Source organism: Trichosurus vulpecula, chromosome 1 (genome assembly GCF_011100635.1).
Source record: "Trichosurus vulpecula isolate mTriVul1 chromosome 1, mTriVul1.pri, whole genome shotgun sequence".
NCBI classification, from domain to species: Eukaryota; Metazoa; Chordata; class Mammalia; order Diprotodontia; family Phalangeridae; genus Trichosurus; species Trichosurus vulpecula.
In genome coordinates this window covers 306,930,795-306,945,057 of record NC_050573.1, presented here as the reverse complement: position 1 = coordinate 306,945,057, position 14,263 = coordinate 306,930,795, and the positions used below count along the sequence as shown (strand labels likewise).

At 43.1% G+C, this 14,263-nt stretch overlaps 1 pseudogene; it reads right to left on the bottom strand.

Moving 5' to 3' along the window:
• Positions 1-1,973: 1,973 nt before the first annotated feature.
• The window catches only part of LOC118837484, a 52,359-nt pseudogene continuing 40,069 nt past the window's right edge, over positions 1,974-14,263 (bottom strand).

Genomic DNA, 14,263 nt, shown 5'->3' with positions numbered 1-14,263 from the left:
CTTTTTTTTCCTTTTAAGGAGTTATTTTCTCCAGAATAGACTCTGTCTCTCCTTATCCATTTAGTCAATATTACTTTTTAAGAAACTATTCTCTTCAGTGAATTTTTTTAATTTTGTCATCTGTATTTTTAAAATCACTGGTCAATATTTCTTCTACCTCTAATTTGGCTTTTTAAATCCTTCTTGAGCTCTTCCAAGAATGCTTTTTGGGCTTGAGACCAGTTCATACTCCATTTTGAAGTTTCAGATATGGGTGTAGTATCAATGCTATCCTTCTGAATTTGTATTTTGATCTTCCCTGTCCCCATAGTAAGAATCTATGGTTTTTGCTTTTCTAATTTGCTTCTTGTTCATTTTGAGTGCCTTTTTCCTGGTTTTTTGAAATAGATCTGCTTCTGGGGCACAGAGGACTCTGTCCCATACTTCTTGTGCTGAAAGGTAGGGGCCTGGTTACTGGCTTTGTGTGCTGCAGCTTCTGGTTCTGTCAGCTAGAAACTATATAATGCTGCAGCTTATCTGGAGCTAGCTGGTGTGTGCCAAGGCCAGGTGAGGTCTTTCTGTGTTTCCCTGGGGTTACACTGAAGCTAGTGGCATGATGTGGAAGAGAGTTGGTCTGGCCACTGGACGTCTCCTACTCCCCTATAGCTGTTCTAGAGCACAGGTAGGCTCAGACTCTGGTGGATGCCTATCCATGCTGGTGTGTGTGGAATTCCCATCTGTGCGAAGGCATGCCTGGGGTCCTGGTGTTGGCAATTGCTGGCTCTACCCCACTGGAGCTCAAGATCTCCTGCTGGTCTGAGGGGCTTTCTGGGACACCTCCATCCTGCACTGGTGCCCTTCAACCACAGCAATAGGGACCCTTCCTGTCAATCTCCCTAGCTTCCTGATCTAAAAGACTGCTGTACCCCTTCTGCTGGCTCCACTATTCCATGATTTTTCCTGGGACAAAATTCTGTTTTTCAAGGTCAACAAGGGGGGGATGAGAGCACTTACAGTTTACTCTGCCATCGTGACTCCCAAAAGTTCAAGTGGGTCACTTTCAAATATTTAGTCTGTGGGCTGATAGCCCCAGGAGTAGCTGTTGACACGGGCCCGTGCTTCTCTCTCATTCACCTCCAAGAGACCCCCATCCTGTGCTGAGAGGTTTGGGAATTGTCACTGCCAATGGTGATTCAGTCCACCACGGCCCACTCCCACTCTATGTCTTGTGTGCTTTGAGCTCTCCCAGCCGGGTGCAACAGATCCTTCTGCGTTATCGTGGGCTAGGAATTGCTACATTCTCTCTCTCCCAGTGGATTCTGCCACTCTAAAATTTGTTCAGATTCACTTTTTAGGGATATCTGAAGGAATTTGTGGGAGAGCTCAGGTGAGTCCCTGCTTTCACTCCACCATCTTGGTTCCACCCCCCCCCCCCCCAATGGTTCACTTAATGTTTAAAAGGAGTGGAATGCAGGAATTATGAGTGTGTCTAGTTCTTGATTGATCATTTCAAGCTGCAGTGTGTCTCTGACTCCCAAGTCAGAATCTTCTGGGGAAAATGGGAGTTCTAAAATATCTAGATAGTATAATCATTATACATATATCGATTAACATGAGGATCATAAATCCCTACATACCTAAGTTTCTGTCAAAGGCTGGGCTGGCCCGGTAGACAGGGGGAAACATCCACCTGAAACATAGTTTATAAGGCCAAAATGAATTGGTGAGGTACAAGACAAATGCTGAGAGATGTCAAGGCAGATAAGGAAGAGAAACATCAGACCAGAGAGGGCAGAATGGAAAGTGCTGCCAAGGTTTTTGGGCAACCAGGAGAATAGGTTAAAAGGAAAGTGAGAGGGAGACTTGCTTCAGAATGTTTTGGCCCCTGTTCCATTAATCTTCTGCTTGTCTGTTTAGAGCATTAAGGTCCTCCTCTATTTGAGATGACTGACATAGAAACATTCTTCTCCAATAGCAGCATAGACCCCTCCCTGCTAGGCAATTAAGGTGTCCGGAATCTGGCAATTTTGCAAGGCTATGAGGGCAAGTGAATCAGCCTGCACTTGGAAGCTGGTGACAAGCTTTCCAGTGTGCTCCAGGCCTGTAGCTAACTTTGCTGAGAGGTTCCCAGAAGATGGGTACAGAGTGCCAAAAGTAGTTGTGGTGTCAGTCAGGGATCCAGTGGCTGCCAATGGGGTTGCAATGGGTAGGAAAGCAAGCCTCTGCTGCTGGTGAAGGGACAATTTTAACTGGGAGAGGAAATTCAATAGAGTGGTTCCCTGGAAATTGGGACAATTTGGGCATAGTATAGACCAAGGTACGGAGGCCTTCCCAGAAGAGTGTGAGAAACGTGGTTTTGGGGATCACTGGACTTCCTGGGCAGGGCCAAATCACTGAGAAAGAACCTAAGGAAGAGCCACAGGGCTCTGAAGACCAGGTGGTAGCACCCCTTCTAACTGTGGGGATCACAGGACCTCCCTAGACAGGGTCAGACCCTGAGGAAGAACCATGTGATGGCCCCCTAGAATGGTTGTGGGGATCACAGGACTTCCTAGGGTTGGACCCTGAGAAAGACCTCAGTGATAACCCCTAAGGAAGGCCATGCAGACTGCAGGACTCTCAGGAAGACCAAGTGGTAGCCCCCCTTCTAACTAGGGGGATGACAGGGCTTCCTAGGAATTATACCCTGAGGAAGGCCGAAGTGATGGCCCCTTAAGAAGGCTGTTCAGACCACAGGGTTCCCTGAGGAAGTCCCAAGTGGTAGTCCCCTTAACACCACTGTGGGGATCACTGGACTCCCCAAGGCAGGGTCAGGAAGTAAGTACCATATGTGCTTCTGCGGCTCATTGTTTTCCTGGTAGTATAACCTTAGGAAGATCCATGTGATTTGCCTATTCTCACACAAAGAATTCACGACCAGAGTGGGCAGAGAACGGCATTTATTACACTCTGAGAGAGCAGGTGCAGTGCTCACTAGAAACACTCACACTGACATAGAAGCAAGAGTGAGGGTAACCGGCTCTTCCACCCCTGTTTTGAGTTATGGTTAGTTTACATTCTTTACTTTTTTACACATTTTTTCTTAAGTTATACAGTTTACATAGGTAGGATAGTAAGGATACAGGAAAAAAAAAGTGAAGTTAATTAGTTCTATCTTCCTTGTCTGAGTTAGGATTAGTCTTCATTCTTTATTTCCCTACCTTTCCTCTTTAACATGTGCATATTAATAGACCTGGACACTTCACCAGGACCTGAACTTGAACTGGTTCAACTGGTTTAGCCTCTCTAGCCTCCCCAACCCCCAGATGGCCGTTGTCTTGGTAAGTAAACTTTAACTCAGCTATGTGGATAGCTTCTGTGGGAGCTAAAACCAGATATCATATTATCTTTTCTTACAAGAGGAAGACTGTTCTAGAACAGAGCCACGTGAAAAGAATATCCCCGTGGAAGGGGGCAGCTCAACACAAAGGTACAAATATTAGAAGGTGAATCCCAAACTGAGTTAGTAAAACTCTTGGAATAGAGTGCCTCCAGGCACGAGTATGTAGAACAAGAGGCCATTCTGGGATTCTCACGCTATCCTGGAGAAAGAATGGATAGCTTTACAGTTGCCTTTATCTGGGACTAAGGTCAGGGGTCTAATGCCTAACTTGTCAGGGCAGGCTCCCACCCTCCACTTGTTACAGGGTGCATTTGTAGTGTTTATAAGATGCCGCAGTCCATCTGTGGCGGCAGCCAGTCAGAAGAATCAAGTGAGGCATTTAGGGAAGCAAACCATGAGGAGTTCAAGATAAAGGTAGAATTACATTGCACAGTGTTTAATTATCCCAAGTGGGGGCCTGTATTGCCACTTGTGCCCAAAATGCAGAGTGCAGCCTATTTCTAGAGAGAGACCCCTGAGTGTAATGGACCCTGCAGGTAAGGGTCTGATGTGTTGTTAGGGGCTCTAAAATCTGTGCTTAAGTTGTCTATTTGTCGGTTAAAGTTCTCCTTTTCCCCCATGGGCAGATGTGTTTCCAGGTTATTTTAGTGATTTTGTGACTCTGGTAGTGTCACAAGAATAGGGATTGAGGTGAAAGTAAGGGATATGAGCTGCTCCCTTTACAAAAGCTGCTGCTCTGTGGAGCAGACTGGAGTTGGTTGGCTTCTCAACCTGGGGAGGTGCAGGGGTTTTTGGACTGTGCTGTCTCAGAAGGGGCAGTAAGGTAGAATCCTCCCATCAGGGTCATGATCCAGGATGCTAATAGGGGCTGGGGCAGGGGCAGGGGCCAAAGCTTCAAGGGGGTGTGACCATGAATAGCACTCCCAGTTAAATGTTTTAGAGAAGTATTATGTTGGGCTAGTCCAGCAGGAGTAAGGTACCCATACCTGTCGCCCAGAATGAGGGGACTAGAACTAGAATAAATATCATAAACCATGCAAGTTTAAGATAACAGCGAAAATATGAAAGGAAGAAACCCATAAAAATAAGAAGCTAGAAATTACTATTTCCACAGCACTCTGAGGGTGGTAGCAAGGAAAAAGAAAAGACTTAGTTTATAAAGTGAGTAATTGCAAACCTCAGCCCACATCTGGTTTCTTGGGTCAATGGTCTGCATCTACTGTTTGCTCCTTGGCTTGGGGGTCTTGGGAACACCTTTCTGCCTCAGATGTTGGCTGATTCAGACTGTCTTATTTTCAAGGTCAGGTCACCAGTAGGTTCCACAGTCCAGGTGGGCAGTACTGCCTTTTGAGATGTGATAGGTGGATCTAGGCCTCTACTCCCCAGAGTTTGGCAGCAGTTGGTATTGAACAAGACTTCAAGGGGACCTTTCCACCACCGCTCCAAGAAGTATTTTTGGAGGTGGTGTTTCCAGTAAACTCAGTCACTGGGTTGGATCAGGAACCCCAGTCTCAGTTGGAATTTTTAAAGAATCGAGACTGTGAGACAAATTGGTGAGTCTCTGATATTTTCTGAGCCAACCCAGTACAGTCTTGCAGGAGGGAGCTTTTGGCTGCTATGCTTCCACAATTTACCACAATTCAAAATTCCTAGGTCAGATCTTTTCCATCTTTGAAATCAAGTTATAACAGATTTTTGTTCATCGTTTTCTTTAGTTTTTTGTTCCAGACTTTGCTCTAGTGACTGGACTCATTTGTTCCTTTCGTAAATTTGCTTGTAAAGCAGAGTCTCAGCTTTTGCTTTGCTGTGAACCTGGGCAATTTCTTCATTTGCTAGGTTTAACTTCCCTTCTGCATGAGGCTTCAGGGCTTGGTACCTCCGCTCTTCCTTTTCAATTCTTACTGTAGGATTATGGTTTTTAATCCATTCTGCTATCTGCTTTGGTTTTATGGGAGAGTTCATCCCATTCACTTTCACAGTTATGATTTCTATCTGTGTCTTTTTCTCCATCCTATTTCCCCCTGTTTATGCTTTTATTTCTCCCTTTCCCCTTCCCCTCTCAACAAAGTTTTGCTTTTGACCGCCGCCTTCCTCGGTTTACCCTCCCTCTTTATTCCCCTCCTTTATCTTACCATTTCCCACTTGCTACATCTCCCCTCCCCTCTGACTACCCCCCTCCCTTTATTCCCCCCTTCCCTTCCTACTTCCTGTAAGACAAGTTAGAATTCTATACTTATCAGGGTATGTTATTCCCTTCTTGAACCAGATCAGATGACAGTAAAGCTCAAATACTGCTCTTCTCCCCTCCCTTCTTTCCCTCTACTATAATATGTTTTTGTGTCACTTCATTTGGTGTAATGTACCCTTTTCTACTATCTCCTTACCTCTCCTCTCATAGCCCTCCCTTTACATCTCTTACTTATGTTTTTTATCCTTATATCAGTTATTTTATACAGGCATTCACAATCTATGTGTATCCCTTTCAATTGTCATAATAGCTGTACTATTCTCAAGATGGACATATATGTATAAGACATACATAAGATGATATAATCCTATATAAAGATGCATATAATTTTGCTCTTATTAATTAATAAGGTTTGTGGGGGTTTTCCCCGTTTACCTTTTTTATGTCTCTCTTGAGTTTTGTATTTGGTGATCAAATTTTCCATTGAGTTCTGGCCTTTTCATCAGGAAGGTCTGGAATTCCCTTATTTCGTTGAATGTCCATCTCCTTGCCTGAAAAATTATGCTTAGTTTTGCTGGGTAGTTGATCCTTGGTTGTAGTCCCAGCTCCTTTGCCCTTTGGAATATCATATTCCAATTTCTCCTGTCTTTTAATGTGGAAGCTGAGAGATCCTGCATGATCCTGACTGTAGTTCCACAATATTTGAATTGTTTCTTTTTGGCTGCTGGCAGTATTTTCTCCTTGACTCTGTAGTTCTGAAATTTGGCTATAATGTTTCTTGGTGTTTTCAGTCTGAGATCTCTTTCAGGGGGTTATCGGTGAATTCTTTCAATGACTATTTTGCCCTCTGGTTCTAGGACCTCTGGGCACTTGTCTTTGACAATTTCTTCGATACTGTCAAGGCTCTTTTTTTCTATTGTGGATTTCCAGTAGACCGGAAATTCTTAAATTGTCTCTTAAATTCTTAAATTGTCTCTCCTGAATCTATTTTCAGGTCAGTTGTTTTCCCAATCAGATATTTCACATTTTTTTCTATTTTTTTCATTCTTTACATTTTGTTTTACTACTTCTTGGTGCCTCATAGATTCATTAGCTTCTGCTTGCTCAACTCTAATTTTTAATGAATTAGTGTCTTCATTTTGCTTTTGAGTCTCCTTTTCCAATTGGTTGATTTTACCTCTCAGGGTATCATTTTCTCTATTTAGATTCTGAATCTCTGTAGCCATTTCACCAATCTTATTCTTTAGGGACTTGATTTCATCAGTGGATTTTTTTCCATATTTTAGCTCCCTAATTTGGTTTTTAAAATCCTCCTTTAGCTCTTCCAGCAATGCTTTTTGGGCTGGAGACCAGTTGACATTACCTTTTGAGGTATCAGAGGTATCTATAGTGTCATTGCTGTTCTCTTCCAAATTGGTATTTTGATCATGCCTGTCTCCATAAAAAGAATCAATGGTCCTCAGTTTTTTTGTGTTCATGTTGGTTAGCCTTTTCCTGACTTTACAACAAATATCTTCCTTTGGGGCTCAGGGCTCTCTGTCCCAGCTTTCTTACTCTGGGGATTGTGAGTCTAGTTGTTGTGTTTGTGAATTATAGCCTTCAGTTTCCTGAGGTGTGGGGGAGGGGTCTGGCTCCCTGATGTCTCTTTCCCTAGGGGTGCTCTCCAGCACTGCTCTTCAGCAATGGTCTCAGCTCTTTATTGTTTGAGCTGGTGTGGATACTTCCCCTAGGGGAGCAAGATTACGTCTGGGCTCCTGGTGTTGACCCCTACCGGCTCTGCCCCTCTGGGACTAATGAACTTCTACTATTTGGCCACTGAAGTTCCACTTCTATCTCCTCTGTTCCAGCGTTCTTTTTTTTCTCCGAGGAATTCTCTGCGTGAGGAGGGGGAGGGATTAGAGCCGTTTATCTGGCCATTATGTCTCCCACAAGTTCAAGAAGCTGCGTTTCATACCTTTGGGCTGCAAGCCTCAGAAGTTGATGTTTCACGACCAGTCACTTCCACAGACTGCCATCCTGTGTTGGGAGGCCTGGGGATCTCCACCGGTTTCGGGCGCCCAGCTTTCTCCCAGCCTGTCTCCCATGTGGGTTTCCTGGCTGGCTGCTTCCACTTTGGTCTGGAGCAGCTCCACATGCCCAGCACTCTCCAAGCCTACAGATTCGTGCCTTCGGCCTTTCAGACTCTCCCAGCTGGGAAATTTGCCCCACTCAGACTGCTCGCGGTTTCTAACTCTCTCAAATCTGCTCAAATTCACTTTTTTATAGGAATCTGACAGACCTTGTGAGAGCTCTGGTAAGATGCTGTTTCCATCCTTTTCAATTCTTACTAGATAATCTTCAACACATTTCTTCAATGCTTCTTCATTCTTTCCATATCCTTCTAAAACCTCCTTCTGTTTTTCTAGTCATTTGAAGAGGTCAGACAAAGATTTTTCTGTGGAGTTCAGGTCTGCTGAGATTGTCTGTTTTTGTTTTTGTTTTTTTGATGATAGACTGGATTTCATCCCCTGCAGCTGCCTTCTGCTTCTGAGCATCCGCCATCAGCTGAGTTATTATCCCTTTATATTCTTCCACAATTTTCCCCATTGCTAAATATTCCATATGGAGTTTTTCATATTTGTCATCTAATTCTTGAATTTTCATTTGTTCTTTAACTTCTCATTTGACTTTTTCTATAGCCACATGCCTGTCTTTCTGGCTATACTTCAATACATCTGTAATGGCTACCAAAACAGACAAATCTGTGGCTGTCACAGGAACACCCATACATTCCAGTCCATCAGGAGGAGGAGGTGCTATTGCAGGAATAATAAGTGTTCCTAAGAAGTCAAATTCATCAAGTTTTGCATCATGTTGGTTTTCCTGATTGCTTGTTTATGTCTACAAGGCTGTTTGTTATTTAAATAGTTACAGGAGTCTGTTTATTGAGGCTCTCTTTCAGGAATGGGTCAAATTTAAGATAAGGACTGGTTTTCTCAAGGCAGAATCCTTAAATGAAGAAGTACCAAATTGTTCCAAATAGTCAATTTCAACACCTGTACCTAAAACTTGTGAAGATCTGAAGTCCTCTTCAGAGATGGCAGTTTCTATATTGACATTTGCATCTAATTCATCCTTCTGGGGGGGGTTCAGAGCCAGTGGTTAATGTTGCACTAACCTGACTGCTCATGTCAACTGAAGTATCTGAAGAATTCTCTTTTCTACTGATCACCTGCTGTCAAAGTTTCCGTTCCTACTGGAAGCACAATAGGAGCACAGGAAGCACAGTAGCAGCATAAAGCATATTTGTAACTATGGGCAGGTGGAAACTGAATGAAGTTGATCTGTCAGGTTTCAAAGGGTGCCTCGGTGAGAGGAAACTGCTCACAAGCTGGCTTCAGAGGCTAGGATGCATTGTGCTTGAGGCAGATGGAGCATATCTGGCAGGCAGTGATGGCAGCCCAGGTGAAAACTCCCCCACCAATATTTTAGGACAAATTCTACTAGTTTGTTGGGTCCCCATGGCTGAATGAATGAAGGTTGTTCCATCATAGGAAGGGATAAATTGTTTGGGCTAATCTATGGTCCTTGTAGTCTTATCAAGTCTACATCCTTCTTTTGTAGTTTCTCCTGCTTTGTAAGGAGCATCCTTTTCTGGACTGTAGCCATTTCTTTGTTAGGCTTAGATGCTTAGACAGGCCTTCAGGGTGAGATGAAAATGCTCATAAGTCTATACTTAATGGGGCAAAGTATAAGTTCCACAGGGACCAGTGCTACGGGAGCTTGGCCCCTCAGGTATCAGGGGAGTTAAAGCTTTTGTTTTAGCTGCTTGGTCAGCTAAGTCATTTCCACCATCATGGGTGCTGTTTTCTTGGCTGTACCCTGGAATTTTAATTGTTGCTACAATAGTAAACAATCTAATAGATGAGAAACCTGTTTCTGATTCTTGATGGGCTGTCCTGAGGAGGTGAGGAAGCCCTGATATTTCCATAACATCACAAAGTCATATGCCAACCCAAATGCATATTGGAATAGATATTAATCCTTTTCCCCCTTCCTAACTCACAAGCCCTGGCTACTGCCTCCAGTTCAGTTTGTGCCAAATGGGCAATCAGATAGTGATGAAGCTTCAACCACTTCTGTGGTGGTGGTAATGCCATAATCAGCCTCTCTATCTCATCCTTTGCCATGCCCTTTTCACCTTTGATCTCCCCCAACGTCAGGGGTTTTTCCAACGTACTCAACATCAGTAGTGATCTATAACTGAGACTTCTATATCTTCCAAAAACCTTTTTTCTTGAATTTATAATTCTGAGCTATGCTTTCCAACACTTCTCACTGCATGGGCCTGAGACCACTACTCACATTAAAAATAGAGACTGTTCTTGAAAAAAAGCAAAAAGGAGTTTATTACTTTCTCATGAGAAAGGACACACTCTAGCATGGCCCAAGATGATGCCAGCAAGTGTGTGTGTGTGTGTGTGTGTGTGTGTGTGTTGCACACAGCTCAAAGCAAGTTACTACATAGACCCTAATGCAGGGTTTCCCCCACCCCCTACTGGCTCCTCTTCCCATTGACTGGGTTTGGAGCTCACATTCTAAAATGCCAAATGTTTTCCCAGCAACAGAGAACAAAGAACAAAAAGACAGGCATGAGACCAGAGACTGGTATTCAGCCAAAAGGGAGTAAAAGCTAGATAAACAGGACCTTTCAGGTATCTGTCCCCTGATGTAATTTCTTATCTCTACTTTCTCAGCAGAGCAGTTTCTAAAAATATAGAAGGGGTGCAGGGTAGGGGTGGATGGTTGGAGAGGTGAGGTCTTATCCTATACTGAGGGGGCTTCACTATTTCAGCATTCCACTCATCACTACTGACAAAAAACCCCACACGGCTTAATGATAAATTTGGAGAGGATATATCTGTATAATAGTCTTGGTTAATCGTTCTTTTTTTCCATTTGACAATTCAATGCTTTAAGTGTTTACTATGTCCAAGGCACTGCTAAGAACTAGGGGTTAAAAGAAAAATGTAGTTCTTAGGCCTCAGAATTCGGACTTAGGATTTACAAACACAGTTGGTTTCCATCCTTTGTAACTTATTGTGATATAACATATTGGAGGTGCTGCAACTGAATACTTTCCAGTTATAAAAATGATTACGACCATATATAGAGAATTGTGTCAACCTCGTATATCCAGTCCTCTTGATTCCAAGGTTAGCTTCCAAAGAAGGTGACGTGGAAAAAGGGGGAAGTTTTACCATTGGACTGAAAAACACCAGGATGTCCTTGTTGCCAGTTATCTAATAACACTCAGAAGTGGGTATAGCCCTGCCTGCCAAGGAAAACTTCAGGGTACTCTCCCTTCGTCAGTCAAGCAGTCTCCAATTAGAATTTCATGGAGAACTAAACAAATGGCTTGACCCTTCCTCTTCTCTTGCTAGTTAGAAAGCTGGCAGTTTTTCTTCTAAACTTAATATGTTGAGTTTCTTGGGCCATATGCTTTTTTGACTTGGCTCCTTAAATAATTTCCAGGCTAAGAAATGAGAAGACAGGAAGCAAGACAGTCCGAGCAGGTGATAAGATTGAACCGAGCCTCTTCACACCCAGAATGTGCCTCTTGTCTTCGGGTGGCTCTGCCTTCCACTCCACCCAAAAATTGGTTCTTGGGAAATATTAAAAAGTAGAAAAACAGCTCGATGAAGTTGGCAATAGATACAGAGTCTGCATCTATTTATTTATTTTTCTAGTTGTGTGGCCTAAGGAAAGTCATTTTCCCTCTCTGGGAGTTTCGTACATGTCCAAATGAGATTGGAATTAGGAGGCCATGAAGGGTCCTCTCTGTAAAGCTTTGGAGCCTTTCTGTGAGGCAAGTGTGATCAGGCCTATTCAGAAGTTTGGGACCTGAGGGTCTCAAATCTGCCCTAAGATCGAAAGGACACAAGTATAGGCATGTGACATGGTGGGGAAAGTCCTAGATGATTTTAGGCCAGATCAGATGACTGACCTTTGGTCTGTGGCCTGTCCTTTATACCACCTCTAGGTGCAGATCTATTCCTTTTTCCACCTTGAATCTGTGACCCACAGATGTATAACGAGTGACAGATGCCAGTTAGTGCCTGTTTCCATAACCTGTATAAGGTCATAGTGCCCCTGTGTGGGTCTTGGACCTTGTTTGTACCCCAGTGCATATCCTTGTCTTTTCATCACTGAGTGCTAGAATTCTACTCATGTATCATGTTCCTGGCCAGATCCTTTTCCCCAATTTCTACAGACCTTGCTATCATCCTAAGCCAACCTCTGCTAAAAAAAAAAATGCACTGTGATATTTTTCTTGAATTTCCTCATCTGGACTTGGTCTGGTATACTTTCTAGACCTTTGTAGATGAGGTGTTAGAAGAGCTGGGCTATACTGCATGCTGCTACTCTGCCATTTGTTCCCAACACAAACAATGAAAGATGTGAAACTTATACACAGCCTCTAACTCTGAGTAGAGGAGAACTACAAACACAGGAGTCTCTCACTGCCTTTCCCAGGGGCTTACATTTTGGCACAGATATACGGGTATAACTCAGCCCATGAGATAAGACATCTGAGGCTTCTGATAACAGTTCTAGTCTTCCTTATTTCCTAGAAGCTTGCCTTGGTTGGAGTCTTTTTTTTTCCAAGACCACCTTTTTAAACAGAAGAGTAAAACCTACTTTTTAAAATACAATTTGTATAAAATTAACAAAAAATTATTCTGCCTGTAGTTTACTTTTTCTAAATGAACATTTGGGGTAACTATCTTCTGTGCCTCATCTGAAGGACTGAGGAAAGTTGATGGTGTCATTCAATGACACTTACTCAAACCACCTCTTTTGTTCTTATGCCATAGTGGATGTTTTCAAAAATTACCACCTATTTTGGGGGGATTTTCATGATCTTTGTCTTCACCAAATAGGTCTGTTTTCATCTTAAGTGCCTGAATATGTCTCCATTGTTTGAATCCCCACTTTTTAAATACCAATACAGGCCCTCATGAGCCTTGCCTCTACCAGGAACTGAAGGTCTTCCTGGGATCTGGGCCTCCATTTTTGAGGACAGGGCTGGTTAGACTTCTGGAGTGAAACTGGTAGAATCTAGAATGAAGATATGGCTTCAAGGAGCCAACATCATTTTTAGAGGCTTAGAAGGTGGGTGAGGGCTATATGTGTTAGATTTATGCTATTGATGGGGACAACTGGCTCCCCTCTATCATAAGCCCCTTGTCCCATACCAGACTTGAACCAGCCCAATGGTGTTACAGAGTACCATGTTTCAGTGATGCCTTGTATAGCTGAGAATAGCCTGTGTCTAAACTTCCATTTAGTTTCTAATAATACATCTCCCTGTGGCTCATTTGTGCCCCCCAAAGAAGGTAGGTCAACCACTTGGGTGTTTTCATTCTAACTGCTAACCTTGAAGAAGATGTGAGCAACTTTTCTAACCTCGGAGATAATGAGTAAATTTTAGATGAATATAAACAAAAACATGAAAAGTTTCCTCTTAGCCCCAAATATTGGGTTTCATAAGATTATGATTAATTTTCAACACCTTTGACCACATAGTTGCTAGAAAGATTTCTACCCTGGCAGTTGGAGGCTGGTAGAGAAACTTAGTTTTGTCTTCCTGTCCTTTCTCTGTTTCTAAGCCCCCATTAATATCTGCTGATGGCCTAAATTACCTTCTATAATCTTTTACACACTTCAGGAAGGCTAGCATGTGCTGTTTTATGCATACCTAATAGGCACACAGGTAGAATCCATGAAATACTTGGATTATAATCTCCAGAATGCTTGATATTTGGTGAGCCTGTGGCTAGCCAGCCACTGGTGGCTTTCTGCTTCTAGTATGCTCTGAACTCGATGGGGATTCAGAACTTCTAAACCTCTGGTAGACCAGTCTTTAGAAGCTTCCTCAATTGGAACGGCTGTAGCAGTCATGGAGTCCAATTGTTTTGAAAAATAGGCAACTGGCTTGGGGTCAGGTCCTAAGGGCTGGTTAGGATTCCCAAAGCCTGTCCCCTCTTCTTTCATCAACATACTGAGTGAAAGGTTTTTCTAGATTACATAGAGCTAATGCTGGAGTGATGGTCAATTTAGTTTTCAAAGTCTCAAACTTTAGTCTTGTCAGGGCCCCACTGTAGAAGGAGTGAGTAAGGGCCTTGAGTGGAGTCATAAAGAGGTTTAGCAATGAGACCAAAATGAGGGATCCAGAATCTACAAAATCCGGCCATGCCTAGAAAGGTTCGAGGTTGTTTCTTAGTGGCTAGAATAGGAATAGACAGTATTGTTCTCTCCCTCTCTGAGGTTAATGATCAAGAGGTAGGCATTAGTTTGTGGTCCAGGTACTTTACGGATTGGCATGCTATCTGGACTTTGTTCAAAGAGACCCTATAGCCTAGAGTATGCAATAAGTTAAGGGCTTCTGCAGCACCAGCCAAAGAAGCCTCCCAGATGGGGCTACAAATAAGAATATTATCCCCATACTGAATTAAGCTACCGTCAGCTAGTTTCAGATCCCATAAAACTTTTCCCAAAGTGTGGCCAAATAAATGAAGGTTATCTTGAAACACTTGGGGTAAGACTGTCCATGTTAGCTAACATGGGCTTGATACATATTTTGAGTCTGTGTGCAGAGGTATACAGAAAAAGGCATCTTTGAGGTCCAGGGTGGAAAACCGTTGGGTTACCCCAATGTGGGTTGGGGCCTA